Raw genomic sequence first — 13955 nt, 5'->3', positions numbered from 1 at the left:
TGTACTGCTAATAGGTCTCTTACACCCTTTTTCTTGTTTTCTTTGCATTACTTATGTACTTTGCAGTCTCATTATGGGGCTATATATATATATATATATATATATATATATATATATATATATATATATATATATATAATGATTTGATGATGATAATAATAACAATACTATTAATAATAATAATAATAATAATATTTGTATTATTATGATTATTATTATTATTATTTATTTTCTTCCTTTCTGTTTTTTTATAAGTAAATGACAAGTTTTGATAACAAAGATTATTTTATAAGTTACCTTATTTTATTATTATTATTATTATTATTATTATTATTATTATTATTATTATTATTATATATAGCACCTTTCCGATTGGACTCAAAGCAATTTACATATTTGAAGAGTGGGAGGCAGGGTCTTGGCCACACAGATTTGTGAAGTTTGGTTGCTAATGGCAACACCTCTCCTTTGTAGAAGGTTTCAAAAATATATACCCCCTAACACGCACACACACATAAACCTCCTAGTCTATACCTACCAATATATTTTTAGACTGCACAAACTCAGGGTTGCCTACCCTCCCGGAATGGCCGGGAGGGCCCCGGAAATCAGATCCCCCTCCCGGCCCCCCGGAAAGAAGGGCAACCCTCCCGCAAAGCCGCCCGGCTCCCACGACCCCCCCCCCGGTGGGGGGTCTGCGGGTCAAATGACGCGAATCGCACCGTTTTAGCCCCACCCACCGCAGTGCAATGCCGTAAAAATGGCATTGTATGTTGGGGGCGTGGCTAAACCGACACAATCGTTCTGGCCACGCCCACAAGCAAGTAGCCATCCATGTGGTTCCGCCCCCTCCCCACCCCTTTTCACTCCCCACAGCCCCCCCCCCCTGAGCTGGCTGCCCTTTCCCAGAAAGGGCAGCCAGAATGTAGGTAAGTATGCACAAACTCCACACAAATAAGGCATTATTGGCAAACAAAAAAATCGAAGAGCTGTGAGGCAGCAATGCTGACCACTGTTCTACCCTGTAGAGAATATAGTAAAATATTACTGTATACATTGTCTTTATAAAATGAAGAGTGTTTTCCCCTTCACTGCAATGGTTTCAGTTTACCCTGCACAGAAACAGTATCAATGTAGGGTTGGCCATCGACCATCGATGATTGGATATCATTGATGGTTTATGCCTGATGTTAAATACTTTTGCCATCGATGTAGGAGAACCAGATGGTTTCCCTACATCGATGGCAAAGGAGAACCGATGTTTCTTTTTTTAAGGTGCCAAGACGCAGAGCATAGCTCCGCCCCCGACACCCGGAAGCCCCGCCCCCAAGTACTGGTAAGCCCACGGGCCATTCGGTCAAAAAAAAATGGATGACCATCAATAGCTAAAATTATCGATGGTTACACATCATATAGTTTAATACTATCGATAGCTGGATGCAGAATCGCCATCGATGGCGACTGCACCGATGGCCATCCCTATATAAATGTATCTGATCCCCCTGTGCGGCAGAATGGTTTGTTCCAGTCACAAAGGTGTTGGCTTTTTTTTTTTGTTTTGCTTGTTAACATAAATCAGGACCTTAGTACAATCTGGATGTAAAATAATGTTCCCCCTCTCATACATAATTCTCATAGAGGGGTCCATAACTTAAAGAGAATCTCAAAGCCTGACCCAGGAACGGCAGAGAACTGCCGCACCAAGTTCATGTTTAATTACATTTTAAATTATATCAATAATCTATTGAGCCTGAACATAACGTGTAATTAAGTTGAGTCTCTATAACAGCAGAGCAGTAAATATCCTCCTTATTTCTCTTAGGGCTACGTGTATTACAGACCAGGTTATGAAATCTTCCTTCCAGACCTGAGAGCAAATCACAGTGGTGACATTTGCTGTATTCTCCCAAAATATTAAAGAGATGAAATTCAAGTCATTTTAGTTAATATTTTGTGAGGAAAGCAGCCACCATTTGCTGTATTATTATTAGGAATAGGGAACTATGGAACTCCATCTTGTCAGAATCTGCAATGCATGCTGGGATTTGGGAACCCAGTAAAGCTCTAATTCATTCATACATTCTATTTGACCGAGGACCACGTTGAGCCCTCCATGACCATTTTAAAGGCTCAGGGACTCATTTTAATTAGGCCCAAAATCATGGTTTCAGTATTTACCACAACAGCCATTTTCGCAGCTTTGGCTACTTTTTGACTGGGCTTTTCGTGGTAAAAACGGGATAAATCTGCTTGTACCTCCCCCCAAAAGTTACTGTAATATTGGATGGCAGTATAGAAGCTTATTATTGGTTATGCTAGAAATATTTCTGATTCTTAGCTTTGGACAAATAATTGTTGTTGTTATTGTTAACAGTTTCTTATATAGCGCACACCTATTCCGCAGCGCTTTACAGAGAATAGTTGAACATTCACATCAGTCCCTGCCTCAGCGGAGTTTACAATCTATATTCTCTAACACATACTGTATACAGTACATATGCATTTTTTTTTTTATAAAAAAAAAAAAAAGATTGGAATCTTAGCTATTTTTTCATCTAAATTAAATCTGGGGTGCATAAAAATGGGTATTAGTATTATTTTGCAGTAGGTCATATTATTGGACTTTTTAGACTTCCAGGTGAGAGTGAAACCAGACCGATTTCTCCCACCTGCAAGTTCAAAATCAAGTGCCCCACTCAAAAAGCACCCCAGTATACATGTCCTATAACTTGCACCCCAATTTTCATCATTTTGCACTTTTTCACCCCCAAAAATGGCATCCACGCACATTAAGACTCTCCACCAGTCTCCAAACTTTCAAGCGTTCCCTGAAAACTCACCTCTTCAGGCAAGCCTATCATATTTAAGTTCTACATGCATAACCCTCCGAGGCACTTATGTATTATATAGCTTCCCTTCTGGACTTGTAACTGCTATGCTATTACTGGTGCCTGTCCTTATGTTTCCCCCCTATATCCCTATAGATTGTAAGCTTGCAGCAGGGCCCTCCTACCTCCAAGTCTGTCTGTTGTTACCCAGTTTGTCTTATCACTGTCTACTATTGTAAAGCGCAACGGAATCTGCTGCGCTATATAAGAAACTGTAAATAAATAATAAATAAATAATGCCATTATTGGCCAATTCAAAATAATTCAAAACTTTTAAGTGCCTAATTCAGGGGGGTGTGAGCATCCCCCAGGGGATCTGAACCAAATCTCTCAATTTTTTAACTTAAAATGGGGATGTTTCCCAACTTTACGGGAATTTACATTTTTCTGTAAAATTACAGTGAATCCATTTTTGCGGGCAATTGAATATGTATTTAAATTTTTTTTTTTTGCAATTGATGATAAGTTTTTTTGCAACTTATTGAATTTGGCCCTCAGATTAACTGGCGAAAGTGGAGTGGGCTTGACAAGGATCTATGGGTGCAATGGGGGGGATCTGTGGTGCCAATAAAAAATAACAGGTGTCAATAAAAGAGATAAGCTCACCAGGAAGGTCGCAATTGGGTATCAAGAACTGCGGTGAAAGATATCAGGGGGAGGAGAATGTGACATTTCGTTTAAGAGTAGCACTAATAGAATAGCAATACTACAATACTTTGTTACAGCTTATTCATGCAGCCTCGCAGTGTTGAAAGTAATTGATGCCACTGCTTAAAGGTAAAGTAACATTTAAAATAAACAGCTCCTACTTTAATTAAAAATTCTATGGCTTGGCACGTATGCACAATTTGTGTCATATGTTCCTTCAGTTTCACGCATCAGCATTTTATTTATTATTAGCCCCCCTCCCTTCTGTACAGAATAAGCCAGGCCTGATTTATGAGCAGGATTAAGTGAACTAGAAAATTTGCCTTTTATTCTGTGAACCCTCAGCAGCTCCGTTAACTCCAGCATCCCGGGGAATTAAAATGTCTACCACCACTGACAGCCGCTCAAACATACATGAGAAGGTGCTAAAGGTCATGTAATGGACATAAAAAATGGAGTCAATTCCACGTTATTGCTCTGGGCATCAATAGAAGGCAGGGTCTTACTAAGGAGGCTGAAAATATTACAATATACAGTTTTCAGTTTGAACACACCCCACCCAAATCTAAAACTCTCTGCATGTTACATCTGCCCCACCAGCATTGTGTCTTTTTTTTTTTTGCTTTGCTAGGAACCTGAATCAGGTTGAAGATCTGCAATAATTACAACCTTCTGAAGATGAGTTTTCATCACAGTAAATCCTATGTGGAGTCTGTGCTTACATCCGCTGGAAAGGACGCAGGACTGTAGGGCTCATGTGAGGTTCCCAGCAGTAGAACTCTGTTCTCAGATGGCAAAGTATACATCTGTATACAAACCCTACGTTGTATTGCTGACCAATGCAGTTGTTCTGTGTGTTGTGAGTTTATTGATTTGTGATTCGCTGCCACTACACCCTGGCCGGAGGCGGTGCGCATCGATCTCCCCTTGCTGATTATTGTGGTCACATCCTGTATATTAAAGGCTGTGATAAATTGAGTATGGGTAAATCTATTGTAATACGTTATTTGATTAGTAGGCAATGAATGCAAGAAACAATGGGAAAGGCTAATGAATCTGACTGGGTTTTTCTTTACACAGCAGCCTGAGGACAACGGATGATAATTCCCTAGCTGTGCCGCTGTTGGCCTGTTCCTGAGCTGATTGGGGGGAAAAAAATTCAATAGATTTTGTTTAATGATGCCAGGCAGGTGAAATTGGTTTGGGGGATGGAAAGCTCATTGCCCCAGGGAGAGTGAACTAGTAATGTATTGTATTAGGACACCCTGTTGAAGTGGATTATTATCCTCTGTATAACAGTTTCCTAAAGCACAATATTAAATATCAATATCTGAAGCATTAAAGAGATCACAAACCTCTTTCTTATAAGGAGTCATAGCCAGTACCATGGTAAGGCAGTGAGGGCAGTAGCAATGGGCTGCCGCTTTAAGGGGGCCAGCTGGCCGATGGTTCTTTTTAGGTTGTCAGTTTCCATTTCTGTATTTGATATCTGCCGCAATCAGTATTTGCACCAAGGGCCTTATTCAGATCTGAGCTGCAGGAGGAGCAGATGTAACCTGTGCAAAGAGAGTTAGATTTGGGCGAGTTATTTTGTTTCTGTGCAGGGTAAATACTGGCTGCATTATTTTTACACTGCGATTTAGATTTCAGTTTCAGCACACCCCACCCAAATTTAACTCTCTCTGCACATGTTACATCTGCCCCACCTGCAGTGCACATGGTTTTGCCCATTTTCCAAACAAATTTGTACTGAGCTCAGATCTGAATAAGGCCCCATGTTTTCTACTGTATACATAATGCCGGCATGGTTGAGGGATTTTAGCATTGTGGGTTTGGAGTCGGAATAAGAGTGGTTTACTATGCAGCGTATTGATTGGTTTTATGTGCTCCCGCGTCATCGCCACCCACCGCTGCTCATCTGCTGGTATTACCTGCTATGGAAAGCCGCCCAACCCCGCAAAAATCACTTGGATGGATGAAAATCACCCAGTGTGTATGCGCCTTAAGTGTTTTATTAATTGCAAATACTGTAATCAATTAGCACACAGCTGCAAAGGGACTGCAAGCTTATTTATCTACACTGTATGATGGATTATGGTCAGCCTCCGGCGTGTACCCCTCCCTTTGTGTAGCGCTGGCCTTGCAAGAAGTCAGCCGTTGTATCCACCCGGAGAGCTGCTGGAGAATTCAGCTGTTGGTCACATTTCTGCAACTGTTGTTTCTGAACACGTGTTGTCTTCATAAACACGGCGCATAAACTTCACCCAGCAGCAGCTTTCTTCATAAGAATCCCAAAAATGCATCAGATCCCTGCCAGCTGCAGACATGCACTTCATGTGTACCTGCATGGCTCCAGGGCCTGTTCACTGAAATAATAATAGTAGGGGGTTAGACGTCCAAACCCACTCTGCTTATACTCTTGCTTCAGTGGATGATTCGGGGGGTGGTCTTCCTCCATCCATTCTGGCACACTGCCACAATCAGTACCTATGCGCGCGCAGCGCTAGGTTCAGTGTCGGGAGGGGGGGGGGGTAAACGGAAAAAAATCCCTGACAGCGGCGGCATGTATGCGCACTGATTTGTATGGGCTGCTTCCTGTGCAGCCCTTAGAAGACCTTTACGGCTGATGGGGGAAAATTGCTCCTGCAATCGTGCTCCCAGCTGTTCCATGCGTCTTCTATGGACTGCGTCGTCTGCAGTCCATGAAGCAGCACTGAGCTGGCAGGAAAACTTCCCATTGGAAGCCGTATCTGCCTATCACAGCCTATCCCTGACAGCGGTGGCATGTATGCGCACTGATTTGTATGGGCTGCTTCCTGTGCAGCCCTTAGAAGACCTTTACAGCTGATGGGGGAAAATTGCTCCTGCAATCGTGCTCCCAGCTGTTCCATCCGTCTTCTATGGACTGCGTCGTCTGCAGTCCATGAAGCAGCGCTGAGCTGGCAGGAAAACTTCCCATTGGAAGCCGTATCTGCCTATGACAGCCCAGCATGTGATTAGCAGATAGTGCTTCCAATAGCCTCAGCTTATTGGTGGTGGTATATTTTTACTGTAGGGGGCGCAGCCCCCAGCTTACAATCTATATTCCCCACCACATGTACATGCACACAGACATTCTAGGGTTAATTTGTTGGGAGACAATTAGCTTACCAGTATATTTTTGGAATGTGGGAGGAAAGCCACGCAAGTACGGAGAGAATATACAAACTCCGCACAGTTAGGGGCATGGTGGGAATCAAACCCATGTCCATGCAGCCCATATACATACCTCCCAACTGTCACGATTCCGTCGGGACAGTCACGATTTTCGGGTCCTGTCCCGACGTCCCACCCGCGGCAGGCATTGTCCCGCTGCGGGGGGGTGGCAGTTGGGAGACCCCCCAATGTAGTAGAATAGACGCTGTGCGCATGCGCACAGCGTCTATTCTCGTATGAAAATGAGGTCGCGGCTAATTAGCATAAGCCGCGCCCTCATTTGCATACGCCACGCCCCCTTTTCGGGCGCTCGTGCGGCTTCGCCGCGCGAGTGTCCCTATTTCTTCACATGAAAAGTTGGGAGGTATGCATATATACAGTATGTGTGGAAGCCCTCCACCTGCGGCCTCTGGGTAATAACGGGGGTATCTAATTAGATGCGATTATTTTTCAAGCACAAAAAAAACCTAAGACTGTCGAGATTTTAGCCTGATAATCATTATCTGGCTATCGATATATAATTGGATATTATAGCTTGTTCTTAATCGTCAGAAAATTTCCCATTTTCAGGCGATAACACATGGGATAAGCTTCCGATTCATTGTGTCATCACTGTTCCAACGGCGGCGAATGTGCTTCGGGGGCTGCGTATCGCGGATAACTGGATAACTCTTCAGCTAACAGAATACCAGCCTATGGGCCAGATTCTCCAAGCTTCAAAAGTGATAAAATGGAGTGATAAACAGCCAGCCAATCAGCTCCTGCCTGACATTTTTCAAACACAGTCTGTGGCATGGCAGGTAAGAGCTGATTGGCTGGCTGTTTATCACTCTCCATTTTATCACTTTTGAAGCTTAGAGAATCTGGCCCTATAACTGCTGTTATGTTCGTATGACGCTGTGACCTTAGGTATAACTGTCCTGTATACTGTGTCATTTTGCATATAGTCAATTCTGCCTATATATGTATAGCACTACACCCTGTGCACCTTGTACATCTCTTTAGATGATTGAAGGCTGGCATGCTTTGCTGGGACTTGTGGTTCTACAGCTATGGGCATGCTGTCTCTGATATATCTCTGAGAGCTGTACGGGGGTCAGGGTCCCCCCCCCTACTTGTGTCTGTGAGCAGTGCTCTGGCATGGTGCTGCCTGTGTGTGCTGACAGTATAGTTCCTAGGCTGATTCCCTATGTATGTCACATCACAGCACTAACCTCCACATCCCCTCCTCCTCCTGCCTCCCCTCCCCCTCCGCCAGCATTTCTTCCCCCATCTCCAAGTCACATTTTTCTCCCTGGCTGGCTGGGGAAGGTGATGGCAACTTTTGAAACTGCTGATTTTTCTTCCTAGAAGTTCCCTGATCTTTGGAGCACAGTACAGCCTGCTGGATATACTTATGTAGGAATTCCTCTTATTTCAATATTTAAAATGCCTTAAGTAAACTGTATTAAACCCTAAGTGAGCCGGCTTGGATTTCTGCTGGTTACCTTGGTAGCGTATACTCTTCCATACTGGGGAATGGAGCAGGCGGATGCACTTGTTCTACTGTGAGCTTTTGGGAAGAACAGTGAGGACCAGAGAGGATGAGTGTGGTGGCCGGGCAGTCAGGTCATTAAGCTCCAGTACCAAGGTAAGAACCCTGCCTTGTGTGTGTGTGTGTGTGTGTGTGTGTGGTGTGTGTGTGTGTGCATGTGTGTTGCCTTGTGTGTGTCCTGCCTTGTGTGTTTTTGCTGCCTTGTGTGTTTGTGTTGCCTTGTGTGTTTGTGCTTTCTTTTGTGTTTGTGCTGTCTTGTGTGTTTGTGCTTTCTTGTGTGTTTGTGCTGTCTTGTGTATTTGTGCTTTCTTGTGTATTTGTGCTGCCTTGTGTATTTGTGCTGCCTTGTGTGTTTGTGTTGCTTTGAGTGTTTGTCCTTTCTTTCGTGTTTGTGCTGCCTTGTGTGTTTGTGCTTTCTTGTGTGTTTGTGCTGTCTTGTGTGTTTGTGCTTTCTTGTGTGTTTGTGCTGCCTTGTGTGTTTGTGCTGCCTTGTTTCTTGTGGTCTTGCGTGCTTGTGCTGCCTTGTGTATTGTGCTGTTTTGTGTGTTTGTGCTGTCTTGTTGTTTGTGCTGTCTTGTTGTTTGTGTTGTCTTGTTGTTTGTGCTGTCTTGTTGTTTGTGCTGTCTTGTGTGTTTGTGCTGCCTTGTGGTGTTTGTGCTGTCTTGTTGTTTGCGCTGTCTTATGTGTTTGTGCTGCATTGTGGTGTTTGTGCTGCCTTGTGTGTTACTGCTGCCTTGTATGTTAGTGCTGTCTTGTTGTTTGTGTTGTCTTGAGTGTTAGTGATGTCTTGAATGTTAGTGCTGCCTTGAGTGTTAGTGATGTTTTGTGTGTTAGTGCTGTCTTGTGGTTTGTGCTGCCCTGTGTGTGTGTGTGATGGGAAGCTGCTACTTTACTCTTCTGAATGAACTGTACATTGTTATCAGCAATGGATATACAAATAATCTCACAGTATGCTGGACAGCACGCGTGTGTGTGTGTGTATGTATGTATGTATGTATGTATGTGTGTGTGTATATATATATATATATATATATATATATACATACACTCACACATTCCTATCTATCTATCTATCTATCTATCTATCTATCTATCTATCTATCTATCTATCTATCTATCTATCTATCTATCTATGCTGTGTACAGTACATGTGCTTACTTTCCCTTATACAGTGTATAACATTATGTTACTCCATGGAGAACACTAATAGAGTGTTACATTAGGCTGTGTACTTGCAGTATGTATCAGTCTGGTGACCGTACTTACATTCTGTGACACTGTACATACTGTACCAACAGACATATCTAGGGGCAGACTACTGGGACTTTATATATATTTTTATTCACCTAGAAATTAGACACGTTAACTTTCTAGATCCTCATTTTTTCAGGTGTGCCTGTGTGTGTGTGTACGTGTGTGTGTGTGTGTATAGAGTGGGGGGTTTGGGGGAATCTGTTTGCGTTTGGTACCCGGCTGGCAGGGAGAAGCCGTTGTTATATGCTGTGGGAACATTACCGTGTCCCGGTTCTCTGTATAACAATGATCGGAGACCTGTGCATCCAGGGACATGTCCTCTGTGCCTGTGGGGATGATGTACTAAGCCGTAACACAGACAGAGCTCCTGTCATTTGTCACTGTCATTTTTGTTTTTATTTTTCAAACACAGTTCTAAGGGGACGATTCAGACCTTCAGACTATTTGCATGCACATAGACGCGCGCGCACCCCCCCGCAGAGAACACCTTCGGTGAGTGTTTACACTCACCGGGGCATTTGCAAATGTTGGGCAGGCAGGGGGGCGGGTGCTGGGGTCCACCCAGCGTTTTATGGGCGTGCCCACAAAAATGGTCCAATATACGCAGCCTAGCAAGCAGGTCTGAATTACCCTCTAAGCCAGGCATGTCCAAACGATGGCCCTCCAGCTGTTGGGAAACTACAAGTTCCATCATGCCTTGCCACAGATTTGCTATTAGGGAATGCTAAAACTACGGCAAGGCATGCTGGGATGTGTAGTTTCACAACAGCTGGAGGTCCACAGTTTGGACATGCCTACTCGAAGCCTCGACAAGTGACAGAGAGGAGAGAGATAAAGTACCAGCATATCAGCTCCTGACTGCCATGCTACAGGGTGTGTTTGAAAAATGATAGTTATGAGCCGATTAGCAGGTACTTTATCACTTTTCACAGCTTAGTGCATCTTGCCCACAGCTTGAAACATGGGAAATAGGAGCTGATTGACTGGTACTTTATCTCACTCTATTATATCTCTCTGCAAGGTTTAGTACATCGGTCCTTATGAGAAGATTACAGGTGTATTATTTGTCGTTATTGGTAACCGTGGTAACAGTACACGTTATTTGATACTGCTGCTCCCCATGTATGGTGCTGTATACTGTATCAATACATGTTAATACATCAGTGAGTTAGTCAATAGCCATAATAAGGCTGCTATCAACTCAGTATCAGTCAGGGACATACTGTGGTGTGCAGAGGGGCGGCCATTTTGCCACCTGAACCTCTGTTCATGTGAATGCATCCTGCCAGTTCAGTAGCTGTTATATCTCTGTTGTAGTATCATTTATATCACTGAGGCCTAATTTGAATGGCTTGGGATACTTGGGTCGACACCAATTGGTCAACATGCAGCAAGGTCGACATGGGTAAAGGTCGACATGGGTCTAGTTCGACATGGGTCTATGTCGACACACACATTAGGTCAACATGGGCTAGGTCGACACCTTTTTTTTACCTGAATGTCGACACAGTCGACATGGACACAGTTTGAAGTGCAACGCATGTGCTCACATCGCACCGTGCTCGCATTGCACTATTTTATTCTCCCACCACGTCCTAGTGGATGGTAGGGCATGAAATACACATGTCGGCTCAAAAAACTGTGAAAAACACCATGTCGACCTTTTGACTGTCGACCTAGCCCATGTCGGCCGAATGCTTGTGTCGACCTAATGTCATGTCGACCTAGATCCACGTCGACCTTGACCCATGTTGACCTTAACCCATGTCGACCTTACTGCATGTCGACCTAGTTGTTGTAGACCTAATGACCGTATCCCATGTGAATCACCACAGCATCAGACAGTTTGATGCCACAAGGTTGACGACTGCCGTTATGGGGGGGGGGTGACAGAACCAGGATCTCCATCAGTGGCCATCAGTTTCCTGGTCTCTTGGTTGGGCTTGTGGCAGCCACCTGGGTATGCAAAATGGCAGCTTGGCCTAAATTTAGGTATCAGGATTGTAGGTCAACAATTTTTAGGTCGACATAGTCAAAATGTCGACACAAGCAATACATAATCATATATATAAATGTTACGATAATAGCCTTTCAGTTCCGCAGATTGAATCTTGCAGTGGTTTTAAAATAATCGCAGGATTACATTACACACGGAGAACAAGCTATTAGACACATCCATTGGGACCTGTTTAATTGGAAGGATGTTTGTGCTCATTCATCCTAGTCTGTGACTTGCATATACATATGCCAGGTGGAAGCTGTCAGTGTTATTTTCGCACTTCTATAGGATTCTATACTCCCACTGCTAGCACATGTTCTGGAAGTGTGTTTTCTTATGGCAGTCATGCTGATTTCCCTGTCATTCATTTACTGTTCCGTGGAAGCCAGGCAAAGGAAACTGGTGCTTATCTTATATATTATTATACTCCCTGCTCCTTATAAAACACTGTGGCGGTGATGTGCAGGTAGAAACACACACACACACACACACCATAGTTGCCTCCCCTCCTGCATTCTGCAGGAGACTCCCTGACATAGCAGCGATCTCCCTCTCTCCCTCATTAGTGTAGCAATCTCCCTCATGTCACCTAGCCCACGTTACAATGTTACTTTTTTGGGGGGAAAAAGGAATGAGAGATAGATACATCTACATTGAATCATCAGCGCCGTTGTCCAGCACTTTACCAAGTATAGTATCTCTTACTAACTGCTTTGCGGCTCATCTACAGTACATTTGGATATAAGTAATAATAAAAGATTCCCCTCAGATGTAGCAGTACACACCCACGCTTCTAGGTGCCACGTTCACAATCTCTTTTCACAATCTCTCCATATATGGAACTAGACACGCCCTTTGGGTGGAGCATGACACACCCTCTCAAAGGGGCGCCTGGCAAAATTGTATTACCAACTATAATCTCCTTGAAACTAGTTTTCAAAAGTAGGCAAGTATGACACACACACATTTTGGTTGAACCCCCCCCCCCTCCCCCACCCATTTTTGTGTAAACTGTCATAACTTCAATTTTGCATACCATTTGACATTCTTACATACTGTATACAAGACTCCCATGATCGCTTCCAACAACGCTAGGTTGGATGTGCTGTAACCAATTAGAGCATCTGAATGTCCACAGAGTCTTCCTATCCTATTGCTATTAAGAGCACTAGAATGATCACAACCCATAGTAGCCAATCAGAACACTAGGATGGAAACATGACTAGGCCAATCAAAGCAGAAGTGCTGGATCACTTGACATTTGAAGAACCACAGGGCAGTAGACCAGCCTGCAACCTGCTGACACGCAGTCTTCCCAAGTTCATTTCCAGCTACACAAAGCATTAATAGTTGTTGTAATGAGACAAATATGATATTATATGAGTCCATATTAAGTGTGGAGTCTCAGCTCCAGTTCCCTTATGTCACACTGGATGAGCATTGCTTAGATGAACATCTCTCTGGGTGACAAATTGTCCTTGTCTGTGGCTTGTCTCACTTCATATCTTGGCAGGGGGCTGGTCATCGAGCACTAAGGTAGACCGATCAGCCTAGCCAACATAGCCGGACGTACGACGCGAGAATGATATCTCCCGTTATAGGAATATAGAGGCTTTGCTTACCTTCTTATAATGTGATACTTATAAATCTTGAAGTCTTTACCCTACGCGTCCTGAGAACGACTCCGTGGCCTCCCTCGCCGCTGTCAGTTCTTTTAACGCTGTGTAATTGCTGATGGTCTGATTTAGCTTTCATTGAGGAGAATGGAAGCAATTTGAATACAATAAACTGTTACAACTATTGAGTTTGAGTATTCATCAGCTTTTAGTCACCGCTCCCTTTCCCCGTGTGGCTGCTCCGAACCGGTCCATACAACCACACAGCTATAAACATGTAACTGCAGCCAAACAAGAACCTTAGCTGAATCCCACATGGACGGAGCTCCTTGTAGGTATGTTTGTAAGGAATTAGGCAAGTGTGTTTATGCTTTTATGGCAGTAGGCACTATGGGCCGGATGTATCAAACTTCAAAGCGTAATAAAGTGGAGAGTGAGAAACAACCATCCAATCAGCTCCTACCTATCATTTTTCAAACCCAGCCCGTGACATGGCAGTTAGGAGCTGATTGGCTGGCTGTTTATCACTCTCCATTTGATCACTTTTTGAAGTTTGATACATCTGGCTCTGTGTATTTTATTATACTAAAGCTTTTAAAACAGACAGGTTGGTTTTGTTAAAGAACAGAAAAGGTGGTATACGAGGGTGGTATACGAGGGTGGATCAATAAGTACCTGTGTTTGAAGACAGGTTGCGTTGCTGAGGAAAGTTGGTATTACTATCGTGTACTACCATCTTTCAAACAACGCCATACCAAATTTCAGATTGATTCATAGGTTAGTTTTTCTTTTCCTACCACGACAATGCACCGGCTCCCTTA

General features: G+C 43.6%; 1 protein-coding gene across 7 annotated transcripts in view; it reads left to right on the top strand.

Annotated features, from left to right (window-relative positions):
• Positions 1-13955, top strand: part of FAT3 (FAT atypical cadherin 3) — a 475518-nt gene that overhangs the window by 106192 nt on the left and 355371 nt on the right. The window contains exon 1 of one of the 7 annotated variants that reach the window (XM_083170146.1): positions 8017-8361. The exons of the other annotated variants lie outside the window; for them this stretch is intronic. The gene's annotated coding sequence lies outside the window, so the exon portion shown is untranslated. Of the gene's footprint in view, positions 1-8016; positions 8362-13955 lie in introns of those variants that run through there. 7 annotated transcript variants of the gene reach the window in all.

Source organism: Crinia signifera, chromosome 2 (assembly GCF_055691185.1).
Source record: "Crinia signifera chromosome 2, ASM5569118v1, whole genome shotgun sequence".
In the NCBI taxonomy this organism is placed as follows: domain Eukaryota; kingdom Metazoa; phylum Chordata; class Amphibia; order Anura; family Myobatrachidae; genus Crinia; species Crinia signifera.
Note: the sequence above shows the minus strand (reverse complement) of the source record. Positions and strands in the feature narration are given on the sequence as shown.